Source organism: Schistocerca piceifrons, chromosome 9 (assembly GCF_021461385.2).
Source record: "Schistocerca piceifrons isolate TAMUIC-IGC-003096 chromosome 9, iqSchPice1.1, whole genome shotgun sequence".
In the NCBI taxonomy this organism is placed as follows: domain Eukaryota; kingdom Metazoa; phylum Arthropoda; class Insecta; order Orthoptera; family Acrididae; genus Schistocerca; species Schistocerca piceifrons.
In genome coordinates, this window is record NC_060146.1 from 180,467,756 (window position 1) to 180,475,369 (window position 7,614).

A 7,614-nucleotide genomic window follows, 5' to 3' on the forward strand; every position below is an offset into this window, starting at 1 on the left:
TATTCCGCCTCAGCTACACTATGTCGGCGATTGATGCACAAACAAGTTCTCCGCGTATGCGTACACCACCATTACTCTACCAAGCAAACATAGGGGCTACACTCGTCTGGTGTGACACGTTCCCTGGAAGGGGATCCACTGGCAACCGAACCGCACAATAACCCGAAAGAGTGGTTCGGTGTGGGGCGGCGGAGGGGTGAGAGTGGACTGCGGTAGTCGTCGTGGGGTTGTGGACCACTGCGGCTGCGGCGGGGACGGAACCTCTCCGTCGTTTCTCGGCCCCCGGTTAACATGCAATACAATACAATATGTAAGCTTCACGATGACGTGCCTATCATTTCGGTGATGGTCATAGTTTTGAGATAACATATGAAAATAGTTTGCATTAAAAATAGATTTCACTGTGATTTTGCGTTTGGTGCATGTTACGTAATATGTGAAATTTAGCGAACATGTTGAAGTTTTCCTTAGACTTGAATGGGGGTCTCTATCTGTCACCGATCTTGAGATAATTGATCTAATGCAGCTCACTTATTTGTGATTAAGCCAGAATGAACTATCCATAACATTCTTCATATTTCATAAAGAATGTCAGCTATTGAAATTAGATTTTTGTAAATGATAGCACACAAAGAGGAGAGTATTTTTGTATATGGTTATTATGCAAGATTTGATTAGCTATGGGGTTATTCTACTAACTATAGGCTTTTTCGATGAAATTTTTAAGGGCCATCAGTAGCTGGTGAAACAAGAAATGTTGTGCGATTCGGAGCAACATAACTGAAGACATTACACGTTTATGTTTGTACTGAGGATGAGCTTTTTCAACAGCTATTTACCTTACTTTCCCTCAGTTCCTCACTTAATAAACCACAGTTTCAGAATTCTCTCGCAATTGTATGTGCACAACATGTTAGTGAGGTAACATTGTGTAAACTCTGCCGTGTTTTGCGAAAAAATATAAATTTTAGCACGGCAATATGAGAAATGTAGGTCTTACTCAAAATTCGCCACTCATGGCGCTTCCCTGAAATTTACAAATAGTTATTGAGCCTGGCGAAAATAAATCGCTGCTTTTGTTGCATTTCCAGCAGAATTTACGGGTTACTTTCGCCCTTACTAGTGCTGAGCATCCTACACGATAACTTAATAACAACACCTGGTGGCTACTGTAAATATACGTGTACGATGTGTTAAGAAAAAAAAAAAGTTGTAGATGAGCCGCGAACGTCGACGAAAAAACAGGTGGCAAGCGCGAGCGACTTCAGCGATGCAACTCGCCTTCGCTGGGTCCAGAGATGATGCCTGAGCAACGCGCAGTAGCCGGCCTCTGTCGTAGAGAACCGGCAGCAGCAACGAATAATTAATTGTCAAAAGTTGGAGCTGCGCTGCGTGTTTGTTCGTTTTAAAAGGTTCGTATGGTATGACATAAAGAGTAAGTTAGTTCCCATGTAGGCCTCTCACCTACTAAGTGGATTTATCGATCCCCGTCTAGGTCTGATAGTAAAGAGACCCACTGCGTGGTGTAGTAAGGCATCGCAGCTGGCGGTTAAGGCTTGGAAGTGGGAAAAGGGTTTTGATTGGTAGTACCAGTATTTTAATTTAGGTACAGTTCGCGGAGGCAGCGTGGCTATTTAGTCTATCAGGCCCCTGCTCATATACGTGGCTGTGACGGTTGTTTCCTCCCATCGCTGAGCAACGGAATATACAGAGATTCTGTGGGATTTTCTAAACAGTCGCTCGTGATACACCGGTTTTGGCGAATTTAGGAGCACGAGCTCTCAATTGATTGTCATCTTGTGGGCACATTCGGTGGTAAATTTTGCTGTGGTAAATCCAGCGTGAGCCTGGTTACAGAGAGAGAAGTAGATTTGTAGGTGCTGAGTTTTTGGGACTCGGCGGAACCGTATCCTGTCCGTGTTGTACGATTAGTGGTCGCGGCTAGCCCAGAGGTAATTGGGTCGTTAGCAGTTTTGTTGAAGTGGTTTGGTAGTGATTGGTGTGTGTGTGTGTGTGTGTGTGTGTGTGTGTGTGTGTCGAGAAGTGAAAGCCTCGAACATATGATCGTAGTTGTTGTTTAAATACCACTATCTTACAGTGGACCGAGAATTGGCTCGAATAAATACGAACTGTTTCACTATATTGTGATAGAGTGCACCAGTAGTTGAGTGGATAAGCGACGAGAAAATAAAGGAACCATTTTACAAGCAGCACGTAGCTAAACAAAACCTTGATTAGCCGTAGTGACGAGTGGCCGAATTCAAGTAGGGAACTTAGCGGGTCGCGTATTGTCAACGCATGAAGAGGTTCATAATTGTTTTAAATTGTCACTTAAGGTTAGATTTAAAGTGGCGGTGGCACTTAGGGTTTTTGTTTAATTTTTCTTATTATTGAATTTCCGTATTGTGGGGTGTAGTCTTTGATGGCACTCGCTCACTTCCGTGAATGAGGTTGTATTGAAATACCTAGAGAAAATAAATTCAGGTTTTCTTGAAACTTTCTGGCAGATTAAAACTGTGTGCCGGACCGAGACTCGAACTCGGGACCTTTGCCTTTTGCGGGCAAGTGTTCTAAAGCTGTGAGGAGGGGGCGTGAGTCGTGCTTGGGTAGCTCAGATGGTAGAGCACTTGCCCGCGAAAGGCAACGGTCCCGAGTTCGAGTCTCGGTCCGGCACACAGTTATAATCTGCCAGGAAGTTTCATATCAGCGCACACTCCGCTGCAGAGTGAAAATCTCATTCAAGTTTCCTTAGGTTAACGTAAACCTTATGTGTATATATGTTACAGTGAAACATCGAAATCTGGAGAATGTCGACTTTCACTGGTGAATGTCAACATTCACATAGTCGCTTAGTGTATGTCCGAAATATCTGCTAAATACCCTTATTTCTGACTTACACCGGTAAATGTTGACATTCACCATGCAATAATGGTGAATGTCGAACATGTTGGAGATTTATATTTTCTTCTCCGTAATTCAGTCGCTATAAAACGTCACAAGGGTGTCGTAACATTTTTGCCTCTCTTTCTGAAAGGAATGACCAAGAATTTAAAATACACAGTACATTCTACATGAGAAAAATGAATAATAGTTATAAAAAATTACTTACTTATGTGATTTAAATCTTATTTATTGCAACAGTTAAAACTATTGTGACACTTCGAACTGCACAAGAGTCCCTTGCTATTACAACTGCTTTTATATGTGAAACACTTCTTTTTGCAATGACAGCGTGTATAGCCTTGTCCCCCGCTTCTCGAATTAGCTGCAGCTGCTTCTCTCAGCGACATTTCTTGAAAAGAAATCTCACCTATGAAAGTAACTTTTCGTTACAAATTACGAACTGATTACGTGTGTGAAGCTGCTTGATGGTACCATTTTTAATTGCCAGTTTATAGAAGTCGGAGTCTTCTATTCCAATAACCGCTAACACATTTCGGCTATCTGTACGACCACGCTCGACATCAGGGACTTGTATTCGTACATTATCACCAATTTGAACAGGAGAAAATTGTTTTTGTGAGGTTCGTGACATCTTTGTTGCTTGCAGTAGAAGATTTTCTTTCACGGCCGCTCTTTTTGTAGAAATCAACTCGTGTTTTTTAGACTGAATTTGGTGTGAAGACGTTGTAGGTTGTAGGTCCTCTTCAATATTTTTCTTTGGAGTATCGTTTTCGGTATGACCACCGCTCAAATTTTTGTTATAAGCATTAACAGTTTCTTCAAGCTATTCTTCGGTTTCAGAGTTATTGGCAATTTCTTCGAGTTGTTCTTCAGTTTCAATATTTGCGACTTGTTCGCCAGTCAAAAAAGACGATGCTATGCCTCTTTTTGCTTTAACGCCAAACGTGACTTCATAAGGACTTTGGCGTATTCCTTCGTGGTATGTAGTGTTCTTGGCAAACTGAACATTTCATCCATGCAGTTAGCATATTCTGTATATCCTGATTGGCCCTTTCAATTGAGCCTTGTGTTTGACTGTGACGAGGCTTTCCATGAACTGTTTTAACATCTTTCCACATAGAGCATATTTCGGATATGACTTGATTACTAAATTCTCTACCATTTTCTGATTGCAATATTGCTGGTGCACAAAATGTTAAAAATATTGAAAGAACGTGATGAGCTACTTCTTGAGCTCTTTTTTGTTTTCAAAGGTCGTAGCTGGACAAACTTAGTTAAATGATCTTGATACACTATTATGAACTTATATTCGCCATCTCTGTTTGACTGCAGATCCATCAGATCAACTTGACATCTTGAGTTCAATTCAGAACTAACCACTGGCCTCACAACAATACCTTTCTTAGGTGCACTGTGTTTCATTTGACAATGTTTGCATAAATTTAAATACAACATTACAACTTCGTATGTAATATTTGTGCATTTAACTTGCAACTCTTTGAGCATACGTGTCCTTCTTCCGTGGCCTATTCTGATGTGAGTTTCATATAGTATACTGTACAATTCTTCATTGGTAACATAATACTGTATGTTCGTTTCCCCTGGTTTTAATGGTACAATTAACTTCTCTTCATCATTAATTTTTAAAATATCAAAACGTTTTAATCGTCTGTAATCCAAAGGTGTGTTGCATTTAATTTTAGCAGAAACCTCTTCAGAAAGTATTTTAGAATACTTTTCTTGAGAAAAATTAAAAAAAAGTCTTCTCGTTTACCCGCAATTAATGCATTTAACTTTTCAAGAAAAATATCACGATTTATTGCAGCATCCATTTAGTAAAAATTAGGGTATCGTAAAAAAATTAAGTTAACGTTGCTCGCGTTATCAAAGCTTGCATAAGACCGACAAAGCTGATTGACTCCGAGCAGAACAAAGGATTTGGCGGGAGAGAGCCAGTCGCCTGTTTTTTGACTCTTCTGTTTTGGACCTCCACCAGAGCATATCTGTGATTGTCGACACACACCGGAGAGGGTCCGAATGTACAACAATGTAATGAAATATTCGATCTTTCACCGACGTATTTGGTATCTGTTGACATTCACCGGTGAAAGTCGACATTCTTCAGTTTCCGTAACACACGGTAACACATATATATTACGAGAAAAGAAAAGGGTGAATTCCAGAGATCTTAATACTGCGAGGCAGGATAGAAGTATACACTGGTATCTGTAAGTTTGCCTAATCAAAAGTTCATTGGCTGATAAACCTACAGAGGATAGATATTATAAAAAGTTAAAATGATTTTATTGCTGGAAAGAATGTCTAAGCAAATGCAAGTAGAATTGAAGTTGTCGTAATTCATTACGGAAAGGTCAACGATTACACCGAGGACAAAGATTATTAAATCTGTGAAGTATGTGACGTCTTATTATTTACATAGCAACGCTGGACTAAGTGGAAAAAGATTTAGTGGTAGCATTTCAATTCTTATTGATGTTGGTGAAAGCGTCTTAATACAAACTGGTCACAACACGACGGTATATGGAATAGGAATTTTGTAAGTAATTAAAACGTTACGAGTCTTTTCCATAGATAAAGTATTGTGTTGTGAGAATTTCGTTGTGCATTAAAACAATTGCAACCTAGATGTGTCATTTGTCTCGACATAATATAAATAGGTATTGCATTTAAAGAGATTTGTTGCTTTGATTTGACCAGTAGTTTAGATAACGATAGTTGTTATCTAAATCGGCCTATCTCGTAATTACTGCTTGATATTGGTGATCATTGTCATTAGAATGTTTGGATGTGTCTATTCGTAGTGTAATCGTGTCATTGTTCGATCTCGACGTTGTGGAAAGTCATTATTCGATATTCGAGCTATCTGTATAGTCAGTGGTTGAGGTTGCCGCACTAGTAATTATACTAAGAGTGATCTGTCTCCTTGAGAGAGCGATTACAGTACGAGCTAGACTTCGAGTAGTCACCAGGCACTCCACTACGACTGGAATCTTCTAAAATCAGATAGCAATCGGCAGTCATAACATCGACTGTGAAATTAAAACTGTACCTAATTAAAGCTGTAGTGGTCGATTGGTTCACCCAAGTATTCTGCGAGGCAGGAAGTCATACATTAATGGCATAGCGACGTTGGTACAGTACAATCCACTGTCGTCGTAAGTTTGATCTTGGGTTCCGCCAGTCAGCACGTTACAGCTTCAGTTGAGAATAGCACTTCCCCTCCAACGCTCGGCATTTCCCCTACAGCGACTGCCCATAACCCCCCCCCCCCCACCACCACCACCACCACCACAACTCTCGCCATGCCGACTACGCATCTACTGGCAACGTTATTCTGCACGCACTACACTGGTACATTAAGAGCCAATGTCGTAGAATCGAGTGCTGTAGTAAATGTGGTGGAGGACACCTGACAGTTAGCTACATAGCCACTAGTTTACAGTGCTTACATTGTGGAGGAGGCCACTTCGCTATGTATAAGAACACTGCAGCTTTGCTCAGGAAGTGTAAAGAGAATGTGTGTGTTATAACTTAATGACACGTTGTTCAGACACTCAGGTCATATTTAGTGAAAATATCTATCCTGGTGTAATAGGAAGGTCTCTGAGAGACAATACTTGCAGACATGCATTCAGTTCTCAAGCTTATTTACCCCTCTTTTCCAATCTGTTCATCAGCAAGTAGGTTTCTGTTCTTCCATTGCTACTGCAACACCATACTCACCAGATAAATGCACAAAAGTGTTTACCAGAAATGGCTAACATGAAAAACATCAGATGGACTTTTAGTTTATAGAGGCAACAGTTCCCAACATTCTATTTGGAAACCAGTAAATGAAAATCTAGTATCATAATTTTGATTATTTTTTTGGGGTAGTGGGGAGGGGGTGGTGGGGGGAGGAATTACTCAAATACGAAACCAATTGCAACTGTCAGTACTTGTTAAACTCTGTTAGGTGATGGAGAAGAGGAACATGATCGATTTTTATTTCTACCGACCACATAATATTTTTCATGAACTTTACTCCATCCGAACAGATCTCGGAAGCTCCAATGGCACCGACCGATTGAAGTGCAATCGTAAGCCGACAGATGTCACTGTAAGCAGACATTGAGCGCCATGTGATCAGTACACCCTTTCTCTTGGTCGTTGTCAGTTTCGTGACCGGAGAGGCTATTTCGCAATAAAGTGGCTCCTCAGTTGGCCTCAAAAGTATTGAGTGCAGCCTGTTTTCCAACAGCGCTCGGCACATCCGAACGGTCACCCATCCAAATGCTAACTGAGCCGACAACGCTTAATTTCGGCGACCTGAAGATCACCGGCGTTACCACTGCTGCAAGCCTGTTGGCTTCATAGATTTTAAAAGACTGTTGAAGCTAAGTTGACATACCAATAAAACAAAGCCAAACGATTATTAATCTCCTAGTTACCGGACAAGCGTAGCGTTGGCAATCTCTTTAGTAGCTCTGTTGCATCTTTTAATTGTTCTGCCAAAAAATCACAGTCTTTGGTCCGCCTTCTTTCCAATTTAAGTTGCTCATAAATGTAATTCCTAAAAATCTAATCAGATTTATGACACTTAGATTTCACTGATTTATAGGGTAATTGAAATTTAACAGAGTCCTTTTAGCACTCATGTGGATGACCTCACACTTCCATCATTTAGGGTCAATTGCCAATTTTTGCACT